This window comes from Perca flavescens, chromosome 13, assembly GCF_004354835.1.
Source record: "Perca flavescens isolate YP-PL-M2 chromosome 13, PFLA_1.0, whole genome shotgun sequence".
NCBI lineage: Eukaryota > Metazoa > Chordata > Actinopteri > Perciformes > Percidae > Perca > Perca flavescens.
Window position 1 is genome coordinate 24176284 of NC_041343.1, and position 18399 is coordinate 24194682.

The following is an 18399-nucleotide window of genomic DNA, read 5'->3' on the forward strand; positions in this document are numbered from 1 at the left end:
AACCTTTTAATCTTTAAGAGGAAGAATGTATCATTTTTTCATGATAGTTTTTAAATAAAATTGCCCTACCTTGCATGAGTAAAAAGGCCTTTAAGCTCTAATATTACACATAAGAATTGGGTAAACAATATTACTGTAACTGGTGACTCTCTACTACATCCCTGATCATATAATCTTTCTACCAGTCTCTCTATCCAACTTCTTTTTTCTTCGCGCACCTCATTTGTTCTTCGTTGTCTGTTTTTGGGTCGCATTGCTCCCTCCCTCCTTCTCTGTCCCTGTAGCCGTGATCTTCCCCCATGGTTTCCAATGTTTAGTTGGAGGGGAACACTAGAAATATACTCCAGTGATAAAGCAGGTGCGGGTGGCTTTTGTTAGACTCTTGTCTTACAAGACTTAATTCCCAAATGTTTTGAATTGTTTGGAAAGGCTGGAGTTGGCAGGGATTTGCTGCTTCAGTCTGTGTGTGCATCTCTGTGCACTTAAGATAGCTGCGTGTGAGGCAGAATTATACACACATCAAACCAAATGTCATTGGCCTAATGCTCTGATGATTTGGTTTTGACTAATATTTGTTAACCAAGATAATGGTTTCCATGCCAAAACTGAAAAAAAACATTCAGTTTCCCAATCACCCATTTTAATAAGAATAACAAAGACCAATATGGAAACGTAATGTTGCTATTTTTGGACTGAAGCTGCTGGAAATTCTTTTTCCACATATTCAGCATTGCAGTGGAAATGTTATCCTTAGGTAGAAAAACCTCTGAAACAGCATTTAAATGCTCTGTGGTCTGGAGCTGCATTATGGCGCGTTAGAGCATTCTTTGTAACAAATATACCCTGATTTTAAAAGGGTCATTAAGTTATCTGACATTTATTACCCTCTTTTACCAACCAAAAATAAACAATGACGTTACTTTGACGTCATGCACTAATACTAGCTGTGATCATCACATCTTTTGCTCTTTTTTTTTTTCCATCTTTTTAAACACGTCTTGGTACAGGCGTGTTGGTACGTTTCTTTGCTGTGGTGTGTAGTAGCACATTGAACATGGTATTAGATCCATTGCATTGTTATCTTGTTGAGCACCTAGAATCAAGCCTTGAGGTGTACAACATGCAAGTTAAATGCATGAGCACCATTGGAACAATTACTGTTTCAGATTAAAAACAAGTTGTAATGTAGCTGTAAATTTAATTTTTTTCCAAACTTCTAGCGTGACTGCAGCGTTCGGGGCCTACAGATGCGGACTACAACATGGTCACTTTTAGCTAGCTAACATCGTGAGCACCAGTTTTTACATATTAAGTCACGTCCGTGGAATTATATTTACAAGTTGTATTTTCATACATATAATCAGTTGTTGCTGTGGAGCTATGATCCTCCAATATGGCTGCCACACAGTATCTGTTATACCACCTGTCAGGCCTCTAATTTGCACCCCAGCTCTGATTTCATACGGGAGCTCAACGTTGCTGTTCAGGTTGATAAAGCAAAGTTAAACGACGAGTGTAAAGATTGGAGACAGACTAGGAGACACGGCTAGGAAAGTTGGGGAAGAAAAGCCGCAGACTGGAGCCGGTGACGGTGGGAGAGAAGTGGGAGGAGGGTGTGTCGGGTGAGGCTGAGAAGGTGAGAGCCTTTCTCAGGTCGGTCTGCCCAAACATGATGGCTTGTTTACCTGTCAGGTTGTTGCTTTTGTCTGGGCCTCCCACGAGAGACAAAAGACACGGAGCTTTAGCTCTTCTCCAAGCAGGACCACCTGTGTGTGTGTGTGTGTGTGTGTGTGTGTGTGTGTGTGTGTGTGTGTGTGTGTGTGTGTGGGCAAGTTCGTTTAAACATCCTCACGTTTCTGTGCGTGTTAGTTATGCACATGTGTGCTATCTGAGTGTGTTCATGTATGTGTGTGCACATGCGTGTATAACACAGAGCGCCTGTTGTGTTTGTTGCTGGGCGGTTTTGTGTACAAATGCAAACGTGTGACTAATTCGTTTTTGGGAGCACTAGACAATGTACTCAGTAGATGGCTGCGGAATTGGGTTTAGGTTGAGGGGTGTGTTTGTATGTATGTGTATAAGGGTGTGTGTGTTTCTTTGTCTGTCTATATATGTTAGGGTATGTGTGTGTTGTAATTTGACCACTGTCACTCTAAAGAGCGCATTTATTGTGGAGCCTCACCATTGACATACTGTAGCCGACAGTATACAGTGCCATGCAAACACATTAGGCAGAATGGTTTGTAGGTAAATTCAACTATTCAAATCCATCTTCATGACAACGAAGGCCACAAAATGTGTTTGAAAGCTCTGGAAACAACAAGTAGGCTTTAAAAAAAAAATCCATGGTCAAGAACGAACCTTCAAGCTCTACTATTAAATAATTTGAAACACTGTAAAAATAACAAAATTAAAGATAGTAGTAACAATATATTTTTTACTGACACAATATATAATAAATAACAATTGATAAATAGAATATGTATATTTCAGGAATATACACATGAATTAACATTGGAAGATATTCCTTTGCACTATGATTATCTGTTTGTATGTTTACAGTTTATATAACCACTCAAATTTTGCACGTAACTTTTACAGTTCATATTGGATCATTTTTAGCACTATCTTGGAAATATAATGACAAAGTTGAATTGATTGAAAAATGTAATTGTTTTGACAACTGATACAATTCAAGCTCCCGACAATGTTTTATATCATTTATATAGAAAACTCTGGGATGTAGTGCTGCCTTCAAATGAAGAATTTATTTACCTTACTCAACAAGGTAAAGAATGGATTAAATGTGCCTTCTAATATGTCATGAGGTTTTTACAGAGGTTTGTTAGGAATCTCAATACATGTTGCTCTGCCAAAAAAAAAAGAACTCAAGGACACATTTTTATTGTATTTTTTTCTGTCTTCAGTTTTTTTTTTTATATTGCACACAGATTCACATTTCAAATAATCCACGTGTCTCTTGTTGAAGGGCAGCCTGTGCTCAAATATGGCAGGGTTGTTCTGAGCCCTATGTGGGAAGAAAATTACAAAGTGTATCACATCTGTTAGCTTATGGTACATTGTTCAGTCTATATCGAATGTAACAACTAAAACAATTCAACAGACTCCAATGGCTTAGAAATGCACATTTTGAAATATACACCTCTTGCTTAAGCTGTAGACGCTTATGAAAACCACATTGTTGCAAAATGCTTTTCATAAATTTCATAATAAAAGCCAAAGCTACAATTTCCACTGATGCATGTTTGGAAGTAATACAAACGCTCTTTTACAGTAACTGGCTGAATTAAATTTAAATTTAAACATCACCTTAAATTTTTATCAATAGAGCAGCAATTATTTCTTTATTTTTATTTTTAAATTGATTTTAACAGTATACTGGATTCGTTTTCATGCCTTTGGTACTTGTGTTTAATTGTGTGTTTGTCAAAGTTTTGGCTTGTGTGTGTGTGTGTGTTTGACAGAGTGTCTACCTGTGTGGCAGTAGTTAAACCCAGTAATCTCTGTTTGTCTCAGTCTGAGAAGTATAATGCAGTGACTCATTCCCAGGACGGGTGTGCTAAAACCCAAAGCACTCCATCATAGAAATCAATAGTCTCCACTGTAATTTACTAAACTAAGCCTCAAATGCCAAATTAATATGTTAAGTATAGATGTGATTAAATGATGTGAAAGATGCCTGTAGACTCAGTGTTCTTGTCTGTGGTGAGTTTAATGTGGTAATCACCCAGAGATCTCTGCTTTTTCTTTTATTCAGGACTGTGTGGGCGATGCTGCGTTGTCTTTTCTTGGAATCTATGTTGAGAGGTGGCACTCGTTTCTCTTCAGCTATGATCGTTGTTGTTGGCAACGCTAACAATATAGTTTGTCTTCTGTTTAAACTGCTTGTTCTGCCTCCTGAGGAGGAGCACTTAGCTTTAACCCTGTTGCTTATTCATATCTGCATATTTCAGCCACTTGTACTCTATATTGTGTTCTGTGCATCTTTGATTTCTCCGCATTAGGAGCTCTAATGAAAGTTTTCCCTTTCTGTCTGGGTCTTTTGGAAGCTCAGTTGTCAAATAAACCAGGTTTTATCAACAGTAAAACATTCCTAAATTCCTATGTAGCTGGGAAACAGCAATTTAGAAATTACTGTTATACAGTTAATGTGCAACAGCAAATAGTGCCCGGTTATATATCCCATAACAATTAACATAATGAGGAAATATTAATGAATGCCTGGCAAGTTGAAAATGTTGATAGCGAACATAGTGGTAAAATGTTCTCTGACAGTGTATTTCACTTGTCTTCTGTCATATATCCTGTCTAGCAATACAATATCGTTCGACATCACAACGTAATTGGGGAAAACAAATTTGTTGTATACGAACGTGTTTTCATTAGGTCCTGTTTCCTAGAAATGACACTTGTATGCCACTAACAGGCCTTTTTCACAGCAGCCATTTTCACTTGTCATTGTAGGAATGACAAATGAAAATGGTGTTATGATGGCTCCTTTGTTTTCAACTGACCTGCTAAGCCTTGGCGACGGTGGTGGTGGGCAGGGCGAAACCAGATGCAGAATTTGAGATTAAATGAGGGAGAAGAATAGATGTTCTTCCAGCACTTTTAAAAAAAAAAATTGTGGGAAAACCCTGTTAAATAAAATATTAATCATAAGAGTCTTTTTTACAGACTTTAAAACGTGTCTGGAGGGGACTAACTAATTCCATGTATGTAAGTTACATAACAAATGTACTTATTTGAACCATTTTTCCCAAACCTAACAAAGTAGTTTTGTTGCCTAAACAGGTTCTGCACTGCAGGGGCTTACGCAGGCACACTGATTGCTCTTGTTGCTGGACATTCATAAAACAAAATTGTGCAAAACAACTTACTGTTGTATGAGGAAACGTTGAATATGGGACATAATTATTAAGGTAGGGTACCAGAATGAAATCTAGGTTTAGGATTAGGACATTAGGATTCATCAGGAACATTTTTTTTTTTATTAGGTGTCTCTCTATGTTTCCCCTCTCTGTCCATTGTCTCTCTGCATCTCCAACTTTTCTGCAGTCACCTTCTCCCATATTTCTCACTCCCCTATCTCTTTTCCCATCTACCCCCCCCCCCCCCCCCCCACACACACACACCACACACACATTCATCCATCCATCCCTTCCACTTGTTTTGTAAAACCAGCTGCTTTTCTTTCTCTCGCTTGGGTTGGTAAACTGAGTGCTGAGGAGGAAAAAGCTCAATCCAGCTGGACATATTTTACAGGGACAGAAAGAGGGATACAGAGCTGAAAGAGGAAGGAAAAAGTGGGGAGAGAATGAAATCAGAGTTTGGGGACATTTAAGGAGATAAAGGATGAGAGGGCAAGAAATGGCATAGAAAGCAATAGATAAGGAGAAATGGTGAAAAATCTAAAAAAGATGCCCAGAGAAATATTTCAGTGTGTGGTGGGGGTCTGTGGAGGCTGTCAGGCTTTGATCTGGCCTACACATTGTGTGTGTAACTGTGTGTTTATGTGTGTCTGGCCTGTGAGAGGAGCGGATTGCCAGAGGCCAGGGCTGCAGGATTAGAGAGCTCTCCTCTTCTGGCACAAAAAGAAAAAACAATGAGAGAAATAACTGCATGCTTGCTGAGGTAGGTAAACTTTACTAATGTCTCAATAATAAAGAGTCAAGTGACCAAATGACTGGATTGAAAAAACAGCCTGCCTGTACTGTTACTCGGTTGGAGGATAGTTTTCCTTCAGGTGTGTTCTCCACGGTTTCCTTCCTGGTCAGTGGCTCTCACCTTTTCAGTTTTAATCAGGTAAAGTAGTGCTTCAGTATTCCACTGTGTGTGTGTGTGTGTGTGTGTGTGTGTGTGTGTGTGTGTGTGTGTGTGTGTTCCTGCTTGTCACACTTGTAGGCTTGTAGAGATTGGAGTGGCCTTGAGGTCAAAGGTCAGATAAACACAGCTGGCACTCTCCTCCTGGCTGGCTTAAAAAAAGCTGTTTTGTCCTTTTTTTCTCCTCCCCACTCCCTCTTTCTTTATCTCCCCCTCCCTCGTCTATCTGCGTCAGTCCTATTTTGTCTCACTTCTATTGATTTTTTTTTTTTTCTCCTTCTGTCTCTTCTTTCTTTTGCAACTTTTTCTGCTCTTTTTCCTTCCCTAATCCCTTCTCTCAGTCATCTCTCTCTTCCCAGCCTTCTATCCCCTTTGTCTTCTCCTTTTTGTAACTTTTTCTCTCTTTTGTTTGCCCTTTATCTCATCTATCATCAGTCGATGTGCTGGTCTTGCTGGCCTTCCTTCCATTTTTTCTCACTTTGAAACATTTGCTCTGATTTTCATGTCTGACTGTCTCTCCGGGTTCCTTTTTTGTTCTACTCTTCGCCACATCTTTGTTTCTCTCTCTCCGTTTCTCCATCACGTCTGTTAAGGGAGGAATGCTCCCTTGATGCCCAGATCCATCACGTCTTCACATTGTTATCAATAAATCAGCCTCTTCTGTCTCTTTTAGTCTCTTTTGTCTGCCTTTTCATCTGTGACCTTGTCAGAGGTCTGTCTGTCTACGGTCAAAAGTATGTAGACACCTGAATGTTACATTCATACGTGACTGTTGAACATCTCCCTCAAACTCCATGTGTATTAAGATGCTACTATAACGGCTTTCACTTTTATGGACGTCAGGGCTTTGTGTAGGACAGTTAATATCTTCCACGTCAAACTGGGAAAACATTTTTTATTTTTTATTTTTAATGGAAATGGATTTGTGCACAGGTCATAAACCAAAGTATTGGACAAAGTGACCTGATGATGGCGCTAGTTGAAAATTCAGAGGATAAAGTCACTGCAATTCATCCTGAGGGGGGCATGAATGTGTGTCCCAAATTTCATGGCAATCCATCCAATATTTGTTGAGACGTTTCATTCAGAACCAAAGTTGTAGACCGACTGACCAACATCAGCATACCTAAAAGCCATGCTGCTAGCGTGTCTAAAAATCAATAAAAAGGTCCTTTTTCTCGTCTTTCCGGGGATAGTGTATGAAACATATTTGAAGTTTTTCTGATATTGGCAGTTGCTGCACATGTGGGCTAATGTTGGTAAAGCCAGAAAGTTGTATTTCTGGTGTCTTTAGCCTGAACACCATCAACTACAACTACTTTGAAATGAGCTACCAGTTTTTGTGAAGATTTATTCAACTTTGCTCAGTGTTTGCCTCTCTTTAACCCTCAACCCAAGGTTACTCTGACACGGTTTCCTCTTTTAACCAAACTCATACTCTAAAATAGATCTTAAAAGCCTACTGTTTCCCACAAATCTCTTTGCTGTTAAATTCAGATTTCAGACTGCTTCCGTAATGAACAGAAGTAGACACCTTGGACAGTCAATCAAAGTGGTCTTTTCAAGGTTCCCCCCTTCGGTCAAGAAATGTCAGTGCACAAGTTGTGTGTGTGTGTAGTGTGTATTTGTGCACAAGACATATTCTGTATTTATTTGAGTGCATGTCTGTGAGTGTCTGTCATCCAAACTACACATTGGAGACTATTTCTGTTCTGGAGTTTGTAGAGGAAAGTCAAGTTATCCCCTCTGGTATCTTCTTCCATGGTCCAGTCAGACACCTCCTCCAGTTGATTAAAGTATTTCCACAATAACATGAGACAGTGTCTTCTTCAGTTTTGTTAGTTGCTCGGACTCATCCATCACTACTTCCTTCTGTAAGTGTCAGATGGCAGGTTCTACATCCACGGAAATCTGGGCGAAACCTTAGCAAGGCAGATGAGACGAGGTGTTATGTCAGTATGTTTGCACTGTTTCAACGGGCTAATGGGAGAACTGGAGGGCTTGAGAAGTGGGGTTGGGATATGAAGCTGGAATGTGAATCCCCATCTCGACGGGGAAAATCATGGCAGGAGAAGGGAGTGTAAAGTGTAAATCTCTCTCCTCCCTTTTATAAACATCATGAAGGTGCCCTTACAAAGCCTGCACACTCAGCTACTCGGCGTTCAGCAGCGCACAATTGTGGTTTTATTGAGGGTACAAATAGATGTGTATAATATGAAATATCACTGCAGAACAATAGAAAACAAAGAGCTTATAGAAGACTATATAAATGTTGAAGCAGGGCGGTGCGGAGACAACATCCCTTATATGGATAAATACAGGTTAACAAAAGGTCACGCTTTCTGCTGGTAGATGTAACCAGACTGTTGCGTTCTAATTGATTTAAGCATATGTGGATGTGGTTATTGTTCACAGAGACATTGCTACAGTAGGTGTGCACTTTTTCTTCCTCTGGGTGTATTCATAAGTAGGTGTAATGAATTGCTGCTCTTTTGTTTTGTTGTTGTGTGGCTATTCTTTGGCACTGTCAGTGGTTTCGGGGCATTTTTCAGATCCTCACTCTTGCCTTACTGTCTACCTGTCTTGGCAGCTGTGTGGAGCTGGTCTGATTGCATTGTTGTATGCAGACATCAACACTGCTCAGAATAATTCATGCTCACCCCCTCCCCTTCCTACTGCTACCACTAGCTTTACACCTCCATTACTGATTATCTCCAACCAGCTCTACCTGCTTAATATGAAGACTGGCCTGCTGCAAGGTAGGCAGGGACGTTCACATTGCATGCAAAGGAGTTGGTTGGCTCCTGACAAGAGGCCACAGCTGCCAAATGAGACAGCTTCATCATTGTCTTCATGTTACAGATGGATGGCAGTGCTGACAGACAGGCGGAATAAATTGGCAGGGATATCAAGGAGAGACAAGCTTACATTTCAGGGCTTCTTTTTTTTTTTTTTTTCCGCTCTTGTTCTTTCAGCGTCAAGGTGCATTTTTATTCAAATGCAGAGAGAGGATGAGAGCGACTGTTGGCCTAGTGTACATGTTTTGTTAAGATGATTTGTTGCAAAGCATTTGCGTAGGTCAGTTGCCTGTGTATTCAAAAGATCGCCCTTTGCATAACTGGGCTGTGGTGCAGAAGCAGTATATGAATCAAAATAAGAATGTTTATAGCGCCATAGTGAACCACAAATGGTGGTATAATGCAGGAGTGAACTGTACAGAGTTATGTCCAATATGTACAGCAAACTCTCACTATTGTTTAGTTTCTTTCCATTTCAGAATGAGATGTTTTCTCTTCGATCGAATGTCCCAGTGTTTGTGTTAGTGTGTTATAAATAATTTATTAACTGTTTAAAACTCATAAGGAAATTCAGTGTATGTGATTGAAACTGTTAAATCGTGTAATCAAGCATTCTTTAACGCAGATGCGCCACGAATAGGAGTTAGTTTTTGACAAATGCATTAGAACACTAAAATATCCATATTTTTTCCTATAACTACATTATGGTGTGTTACAGTGTGTTCATTATTTATTAAGTGTTTACACGCTGCTTTTAAAGGTTAAATAGGGGGTTAGAATCAGACTGTAAAAGAAATGGATAATGTGACAACGTACATTTCTACGGAGACCAGTGACGTCTATTAGAAGCACTTTTCCGGTAATGGCTCAGCGTTACTGCGCAGCCTCCAACTGCGCTTGGCGACGTAGATGTGACGTGAGCAACCTGTCTGAAAGTTGGAAGTCTTCTGGTAGCTGTGCCAAGATGAATCTCAATTATTCCCAATCTTGCAGAGATGGAGAGCGTAGGTAAATGAAAGGAGATAACATGGGCACAGGCTAATTATTGCTAACTAAAATGCTAGTTAACATTAGTAATTAAACTTAAACAGCTAATGTAAGTCGACACTGCCTGCGAGCTTCTCCTGTACTATATGGTAATTTCTCTACTGTGCTACAGTAAGTCGCGTGGTTATGACCCAATCGTTAGCCTATTTTTACAAAAACGTCTGCTACGGAGCTATAACGTGAGGTACAAGGTAATGAAGACTTTTATACATTGTTGTTTCTTTAGAAATAAACGATCGACAAATAGTCCTCAAACGCTTCAGATGTAAAATTCTTTGCTGTCAAAGTGGCGCCAAAATGGATGGCAGTCAATGGGATGCTAACTGCGAGTGATGCTTGATAGCATCAAAATGGCGCCATAGGAGGTTCACTTTGTGGACGCACGCTTACCCCCTTGGTTAAAATACCAGAAATTGAGCGTCCGCGTCAGTTCTGGCAGGCCAGGTAGTCAAGACGCTGCTAACGCTATTGGCCATCAACACGGTCTCATCAGCTGATCTGCTCCAGTTGAGCTGCATCAGCTGATCTGGATTAGCCCATCAGCTGGTCAACACCCCTCGCTGCTCAATGGCTACACTCAAACAGGGCGCCCTATTTAAAGCAGATTCAGTTTGCTCCTGCCTGCTTGCTGCTCGCTTCTCTGCCGCCCGCCACCTCCCCAGCTCCTCCTGGTCTTGTATAACGTGGCATTTGCTTCTATGTCATCGTTGCTGCTCTGTTCGTGTGGGGGAATAGTTCAGCTCACACAGTCCTAAACTGTGTGAGCGTTCCCTAATGCTGCTGCTGTCCTCTGACTCTCTGCTATTTCATGGTGCTCATGAAAGGTCAGAGGACTCCCTCAACAGAGCCATACCGCCAAAATTTAATTCAGAATTTATTAGCTGAAATGCAATTATTCAATAAAAATTTCCTAAATTTTTATTGTCATGTGTGTTCTTGACTTTATGGACCTGACAGAAGTGTTTTGTTTGTCCACTTTTGTCCCCTTCAGTGTTTATCATGCTCTGAAGCCCACAAATCAACTTCATTAGCTGCAAACGATGCAGTTCAGAACTTGACAGCTCTCTACAAACTGTATTTGAAAAAAATAATACAGAAATTAAGGTCTCAAAAAAAGAAGCATCCTGACACCACATAGCATCAAACACTGTAGCTCTCGTGCTTTTTAGCGGTTTTATTTTAAAAGCCATGAGTGTGCCTGTGTGTTTGGCCTTGTTGGCTTCATGTTTTGCTTTACTGGACTTACTTTACTGTATCTGTTTTTCCTGCGAAAGTGTTGGTGGGAATTCCTGTGCAGTGGCCACTAGCATCAGCTAGACACAGACACAAACTGACAATATTTAATTGATATTCTCCAAAATACATGTTGCATGTCAAATGCTCTGTTGTATAGTTTTTATATCAACATCCAATCTTTAAAACCTGATTTGTTTTTTCACATGCATATAATAATGTCATGTTTTGAATGACATATAAAAGACTACTATTTATTCATTGCAATAATCTTAATCAAATCCCAGATAGAGAAGGGCTTTTTTGAAGCAAGATGCTTGTTTGCTAAAAGTAGAACTGTGCTTAAACTCCCAGCTGTCTCTGGTAAGCTCTCAGCAGTGTTAAAAACATCCTCACATACTTCCATTATTACATTTTCAAATGTATCCTCAATTGTTTTAGAGCCAGAAGTCACTTCACATTTTTCAGTCAGGGTTTCGGCCAAACACCTTTACTGGTGACTTACGTTCTCCAACTCAAAGGGGCTGTTAACTTACTCGGGGAAAAAGGGGCAAGCAGTATATTAAGTCCAATTTCCATAAGCCTGGCCCTAAATTAGACGTTTGGTGGTGCTTTAAGTCAAACCTGAAGGTAGCGTAGGCCAGAGCGGAGCCAGAGAGATCAGGAAGATATATGGTGACATCAAAGCTGTTCTTTGCACCCCTCAAAAGCTCGACAGCATCAGAAAAATCCACCCAACTTAGAAGTGGAAGAGGGTGCACGTGAAATCTGTTTCTGCTCTGTGTGTGTGTGTGTGTGTGTGTGTGTGTGTGTGTGTGTGTGTGTGTGTGTGTGTGTGTAAAAGATTCTTTATGTAACAATGCAGGCCTCACAGGTAGACAATTGCACAGGTTGATTTTGCATATTATTGTGTGTGTGTGTGTGTGTATATAGTTTTGTTTTTGCTTATGTTGCCACTGTCAATCAAACCACATCCATGTCTAACTGAAGTATTCATTGAGTGTTAAATTCTTCAAAATATATACCAAAGGATAATTGGACCAAAGGATAAGACATGAATATAAAAAGTTGAAATGGGTTGACTCTCACCACTCTCATCAGGGTTGTTTCCTGCAGCAGCAGCTGTTTTCAGCAACAACAAAAATATCCCTGATAAACTCACTGAATGCTACCTGCCCAGCACCAAAAAGGAGACAGACAAAGTTAGCGACTAGCTAGTGAAAAGAGCTAAAAGGAGTGACTATTGGACAGAAACACAGCTCTAAAAACATGCTGAGGGCACTCCGTATCTGCTGGATGTTTAAATAGACAACTGTTTGCAAACAGATTATGTCTGTGTTCTGCTAACAGCTTGTTGCGCTGCCCCCAAGTGGCAAAAAAAACATAACAATTCAGGTTTTAACGTTAAAGAGAAATACTAAGGATTTTAAAAGTTTCCAGATGTTTTGAGTGCATTTAGCAGTCAGTAGTTTTAGTCAAGTTGACAAGTAAAATAAGATATTGAGAGAGAGAGAGACTTTTAGGAGTAATGTAGTATTTCACTTTGCAGTATTGGTACTTGTACTGGAGAGAAGTATCTGAATACATCTTCCATCTCTGCACATGGGTCCCTGTGTTGTGACATTTAATGGCTTTCCATTGCTCCTACATACAGTATAGTTAGCAAGATTAATGACCACAAAACTTCAGATGACATATGAAATATGTCTGCATGCCTGAAGTGAATTTGAAAGTTAATTTGTCATGAAATCCAGTCACCACAGAGGGAAAAGCGTTTCTCCAGTTTAGAGGCCAGGTGTTTGGACTAAAGCGCAAATTTGTATCCCCTCTGCAGGATTTCTGTTGAGCAAAAATATAAAGCACATGCCTGGGGGATACATGTACGTAGCATGTGCAAGGCTGCGTGTGTCAGACCTAAGAGCCAACACGCGGTTTGTTAGGTAAGAAAAATAAAATGAGGGGGAAAGCTTAATCATATTGGAAGTTTTGAGCAGTTAGGAGGTTGACGTCGTGTGTGCAAGAGAATAACCGCTTTGTTTTCTCCACGGCTTACAAAAAAATTGGTGTGATCTGGTTCTTTTCAATCACGCTGTGTTTGTGCCATTAAGTAACGATAACCTTAAACCTGCTTGCTGAACCTGAACTTTATGAAGAGGTTATACTTTGATTTCATGCGCCAACACTGCCAAGTTTTGGACTGTAGGAGATGGTTGCCGCAAGATAGTTATTCCCCACCACACATATAATTAAAACTGATTATATACCTGTATCATTAGCTCTGCCTTTCCCTGTATCTTCTCGCTCTCCTTTGATGTTGCACTCTGCAGTTCTTTTGAGAGCCATGAGTGTGTGACTTGATCTTGCTTAGGTTGCTTTTCTGTCCTAAAGAGAAAATTGCATGTGATTAAAGAGAAATGTCAGCATTTGCTGACAACTGGTATCCCTGTGCCACATTTTGGGCCTTATAACCCTGATAAAAACAGGAGTTCTGATCTAAACAGTACAATATAAATTAGTACGTAAATGATATCTAAAGGGTCTAAAAAAACATCTTACCTGTTTAGCCCCTGAGATTCCTCAACACCAGTTAATTCTGGCATTGCAACAGCATTTTTAATGTGTAACTCATGAAGAGAATACATTTTTATATGTTGTAGCCAGTGGTGCAAGTACATTTTACTCAAGGGCAATTTTGAAGTACTTGAGTATTTTCCTTTTGTTACTTTATACTTCTGCCTCACTACATTTTAGAGGCAAATATCGTACTTTTGACTTCACTACATGTATTTTATAGCAATAGTTAATTTTGAGCATGCAGTGGTGGAAGAATTAGTAATACCAGTGTAGAAAATACTTTGTTACATGTAAAAGTCCTGCATTCGAAATTGTACCTAAATAAAAGTACAAAAGTATTAAAATATACTTAAAGTACCAAAAATAATCCCCCTGATCAATAGTTTTATCTTAATCTATAATAATACATCATCATTTTTTTGTTGATTAGATTTTGTATTAATGTATTATTAATCTTAATCCACAAAGTAACTAAGTACTACTAAGTACATTTTGCAGATAATACTTCTAATCTTTTACTAAGTAAAATTTTGAATGTAGGACTTTTACTTTTCAATAAAGTACTTATTACCATAATACATAATACATAATGCCAACTGCACAGCGCAAATTACATCAGATGTTTTGGTAAACAATAGATAAATAAGAAATCATGAATCAAGAATGTGTACATGTCCTGATTATTTATATGGATGTGTTTAAAATCTGTTTTCGTCCATTTGCAATCATTCCACAGGATAAAACTTTCTTCTTCGGCGTCTTATTTATAAACAAATTCAGAAACGTAGTGACAGAATGATTTGGGAGTAAATCCAGGGGGGATAAAGGTGTGACAGCGATCCCATTGTTTTGACAGCTTTTTAAGGTAAAGCCACACCTGAATTATTCACACGTAGCCACTGAAGTCATTGCACACAGACCCCATATGAGCCCTTTGTAAGCCCTGACTGGAGAGAGGAAAAAAAGAGAGAGGGAGACAAAGAATTCAAGGAAGAATGCTTTTAAAAAAAAATCAAGACCGAAAGGGATGGAGATGGCGAGGAACAATTGGAAAAATCTGAAAAAGCAAAGTAGAAAGACGTATAAAGACAGAGAAAGAGAGACAGTGAGAGAGCAAGGACTTACAGTGGACTTACTGTAAGTCCTCACCCTGTCACTCTGCTATCTAAGCCTAATGCTGACACCTAAGTGGCCCTCATTAGTCCGTTAGGAGCCACCCTGGTCAGCACGTGTGAGAGAGGTGGAAGCAGATATAGGAGAGGAGGGGATGTGGGGGTTAGAGAGGGGATTGGATGGATTTGGTGCAGCGCAGACGTAATCCGGTCTCTCTGCTGCTTGAGATTCGACCTCTGTTTACGAACCTATGCGGAGATTTGTTTCCAAACCTGGAGCTGCTGCATCTTTGAATTTGTTTCAAAAAACTGTGCAGCCAATTGGCAACAGGACAGAGACACGTGTGTTGCGGAAGAGAGAGTTTACATCTGCGTCCCCTGTCGAATCCTTCTTACTCCCTCTGGGGAGTTTTTGGTTTCTTCACTGCTCAGCTTGAGGTCGTGGCTGTGTGTTTAAAGCAGCAGCAGCTGCTTCACTGTCTAAGCAGCCTTCACACAGACTACACACACAAAATGCAGACAAAATCCTGAGCTTACACCTGTAAATGTGCCTCACTGTAACTGCCTGTTGTAATCCTGTGAGCCTCCACAATCCGCCAGTACAAAGGGAATTGATGATAGGGTATTATGGCAATATAGTAAATATGGCCCACCCTTAGAAGTGCCTGAGATGATATATTAACACAGTTTCCCAACTGCAACTGTACCAACACTGAGCTGCTTCTAGTTTGTAATTAGATGATGGATTTTTAGATCAATCGCTAGATAAAACAACGTTGTGATTAGGGGTCTTTGTCTAGATTTGAACAGTTTAGAGAATAATGAGTGTTTAGCCATAATAGTTCGGATTCATTTTTGTCATGCAATGTCATTAAAATAATGATGTTCTGCTAAATCTGCATACTTAAAAAGTCCAGTAATGATGCAAGTATTACTCTGTAATACCTGCTCATCATTTCCCAGGTTTTTATTTTGTTTAAATATAGGTTGCAACAGGGTGATTATCAGAATCACTGATGTCAAAGTACATACAGTGCTTCCTCATTTTCAGCAAACCATATCTTAACCTATCATCCAACTAGTTTCATACTAGTTACGATGCTGTTATTCTCATTCTCATTTTTACCACTAGTAGGGAATAAACATGTTAAACGTACCCTGCAGGTGGGCAGAATAAAGTAAAAGGTCATGTTGTTACCTAAATCAAAAAAGTTTGTATTGTCTCTATATAGAGGCCGTTTTATGGCCCTATTTTAACGATCTAAGCGCACCGAGTGAAGCTCCTGGCGCAGGTGCGTTTGAATCCACTTTTGCTAGTTTAACGGCAGACAAAAGGGTCCGTGGGGTTGTACCAAAAGGGTTGTACTTAAGGTTTTATGCTTCTGCGTTGAATCGACCTTGTACACCCGCAGACCCCTCTGCGTCTACGCTGGACCCTACGCTGTAGCCTGACGTACACCTCTCGAAAAATGTTACTACACGTCGCTTGGGCGTGGCTTGGTAGCGTTGCATTTCCACTGACTCATTTCCTGGTTCTCCTTCTCCATAAACATGAAGTCAAGGAGAGGGTTAACTTTACCTGCTATAGATTTCCCACCGTGGTCAAAGTTTCTCTCACTATGATTCCAGAGTCGGTACTCGCTCCGAAGCTAATCGCCGTCACTCACCCACTCCCCCCCCCACACACACACACACACGTCGACTCGATGCACACACCAGCGCACAAGTATAAACATCAGGCCACTTACGTAGGCTACGGTGAAAGGTCTGCACGGAGCCTCCGCAGAACCATAAAACAGCCTTTAGTGTCTTAATTAATCATAGGTGTGTTTTGGGCGTAACATGCAATAAACCAGATTATCGATTATTAACCAGATCGTGCGTGAAATGAAAGCGTGCAAGCAGATCATATATGGCACGAGCACTATGCCACCTAAACTCCATAATACTATTTCACATTGTAATTTTTATTTTTAATCTTTTGCATGTTTGTGTGCTGTAGCACGTCCCTCTGTGTGTAACAAGCATAGTGTGTTACAATAGCAATGAAATGCTGCGTTATTGACTTTAGGTTTTTGTTGGTCAGTGGCGCGATCACTTTCCGCTACCTCAAGATAACAATACGCCCAGAATGCACCTCAACACACCTCCCTGTAAGACCAGCATGCCCGGGCGCACAGATGGGTGCAGGTGCATTTGCTATTTAAACGACATGGGTGCTAGAAGGGAAATTGACTGCGTCAGTCTTAAACTAGCAAAGACACTCACGTCGGGCTTTACGCTGCACTGCGCTGGGTGCAAGATAGGGCCCTTAAAGTGCAACAGTGTGTCATTTGATGTCCACAGCCTCACACAGACTTTAGGTAACAACATGACCTTCATTCTGCCCACCGACGGGGCAGACATTTTTAACAAACATTTTTATTTTCATATAGTGGTATTGATCTGAGAATAACAGTCGTCGCTCCTTTTCTCATCCAACCAACAGCAGTAAAAGGCAAGTTGTGGATTGGCTGTGGTTAGTTCAGCCATGGCTACAATATAATAACATCAGGACAAAGAGGGCAAATCTGTGTTGACATTTTTGTAAAGATATTGTGGATAATACTAGTAAAAAGGTTGGAAAGTGACATTAGTGACTGGGTTGTGAGTGGGTTTTTATTTATCTTTAAAATATGAAGAGCAAGCCCCCAACCTGCATTGGTCTCTGTTTCATGGGAAATAGTGCTTTTTAAAGTCTGAAAGAAAATAATAAACTATGATAATATTTTAAACTAACATCCTTTTCTATACATATGGAGTGAACCACAATACCCACTGTTGAATAAGGCTCTGTTGGAATGTAGTTATTTGCATTATTAAAAATGTTGGCACATCACGACTACCTTGTATACTTCAGTCTGTATGATGTTTACAACGTCAAATGACACAATGTTGCATTTTGTCCTCTATTTAGAGATAATACCTTACTAAAACCTTTTTTAGTTTAGGTAACAACATGACCTTATTCTGCCCACAGACAACATTTTGCCCCCCCAACTAGTGGTAATAGCAACCTGATCTCACAGAACACCGTGAAATGAACACGGCCCCTTAACTCAAAATCTGTGGCAGTTTCACGGAATCGCCGAAAAGTCCGTGATGGGCCCACGGAAGAATTCCGTGAAATGTACACGGCCCCTTAAATTAAAGAAAAGGTTGCGGGTGGGCTTACGTTTCTATGACACACGGGACAACAACAGGACGGTTGGGTTTAGGAAAAGAAGAAAGCGACTGTTTAGGAAACGTGACACGTGGGACACGATCCCCGGTCTGTTGTTTGACCCATCCGCCACCCCAACCAACCTCCCTTCGCGAATTTTTGGGCTTTCATATTACTCACTACCGTAGTCGCTCTTAATACTACGTCATCTTCTCATTGACTTTACTTTGGCATTGTTTTCCGTGGTGGCCACACAGAATTTTCACACATTCCGTGACACCACCACGTAATGCGCTGTTAACAGTTTGTGATCATTTCACGGAATTCTGTGAGACCAAGCTGGGTAATAATCTGAGAATAACTAAATTGTTGCTCCATATTTTTATCCAACAGCAGTACTTAGGTTGTTTTTTTTGCTGTATAATGAGAACTACAGCCTCGCAAGGCCGCCTGTGTGGTTACACACTTTTAGGCTTATAGAAAGTAAGTGGACTCAAGAGTGGATTTATTAAAGATCAACACTGATGTGGTGTTACTCATTCGGATTATCCCAGCTGGGCCTGACAAGTTGGTCACAAAGTGGCTTTGC